The following is a 1,179-nucleotide window of genomic DNA, read 5'->3' on the forward strand; positions in this document are numbered from 1 at the left end:
GAATGAGGCTGAACGAACAAGCCTGAGCGCGACACACACACTCTGCCTCACACACACACATTTCCCACACACACACACACACTCGGCGTTCGGTTCAGCGTGAAGCTTCAGTCGTGCAGACAGCGAAGCAGCAGCAGCAGCAGCAGCAGAAAGCAGAGCCGAGGAGACACCAGACGGTTGCTGCAGCCGCCTGCCAGTCCAGACTCGGGGTTCAGAGGACGGGATGAAGCTCGGAGCTGCTGGTGGGTGGAAAAGTCCTCCGGTTCCTCCCAGAGGCATCTCTGTGGACTGAGACCTGCTCCTCCAGCTGCTGTCGGAGTCCCACCTGAAGAACAACGAGATGATTCATCGTGGGAAAGCGCTTCTTTTGGGGGATTCTGTGGAATGAGTCGAGCAGGAGCTGAAGGCTGATCCTGGATCCACAGGTCGCGACTCCTCGTCGTTCTCGTTGGATTCTGGATTTCCCAGAGGCAGACGTCGAATCACGTGGAGAAAACATTCCTGGTGATCTGCGGGGTTTTGCTTCTGCTCGGATCCGTTTGATTTTGCACAGCAACAAGTTCTCCAGCTCAGAGTCACTAAACGGTGAGTGGGGCAGTTTTTCTTTGCGTCTCAGAGCCTGAGCGAGCTTCTTACTTCAGCTTACGGTCTTGAGCGTGAGCAGGAGTTCCATGTTTTGGCTGCTGAGGAGGTAAACGTGCACTTTAGGTGTTGTGATGAACCACTGACAGACCTGCAGACGCCTGAGCTTCGCTGAGGAACTTTTCCGGTAACCCAGAATAGCAGTTTAACCCTTCGAGGAGCCGTGCAGTAAATGTGAGGCGGTGAAAAGATAAAGCTGCAGGACCTGGACAGCTTGTCTGGGATTTCACTGACACCTGTCGCATCCCAGCGACTGACAGCAGCCACGGCGTGGTTCGAGGGCTTCACATCTTCTTTGTCAAAGTAAAACCAGTTAAACCTCTGAAGTCCAAACACTTTGCAGGTGTGTTTTAGAATTTCAAATTTTTACACACACAGAAGACACAAAGCATAAGAAAGGTTCAATCACTTATTATCCAAAATTTAAAAAAAAAAATCTAATTGTACATGATCTGCTCACTATTTGTGCAATTTTTATGCATCATTTTTGCAACCACAGACTCTCTGCTCATCAGATGTAGAAAGATGTTCCACCAT

The 1,179-nt window shown here is 50.2% G+C and overlaps 1 protein-coding gene across 1 annotated transcript in view; it reads left to right on the forward strand.

Moving 5' to 3' along the window:
* Positions 1-175: 175 nt before the first annotated feature.
* Positions 176-1,179, forward strand: part of dipk1c (divergent protein kinase domain 1C) — a 47,301-nt gene continuing 46,297 nt past the window's right edge. The window contains exon 1 of the mRNA XM_008289188.1: positions 176-585. The gene's annotated coding sequence lies outside the window, so the exon portion shown is untranslated. The remainder of the gene's footprint in view (positions 586-1,179) is intronic.

Source organism: Stegastes partitus, unplaced genomic scaffold, assembly GCF_000690725.1.
Source record: "Stegastes partitus isolate 25-593 unplaced genomic scaffold, Stegastes_partitus-1.0.2 Scaffold598, whole genome shotgun sequence".
In the NCBI taxonomy this organism is placed as follows: Eukaryota; Metazoa; Chordata; class Actinopteri; family Pomacentridae; genus Stegastes; species Stegastes partitus.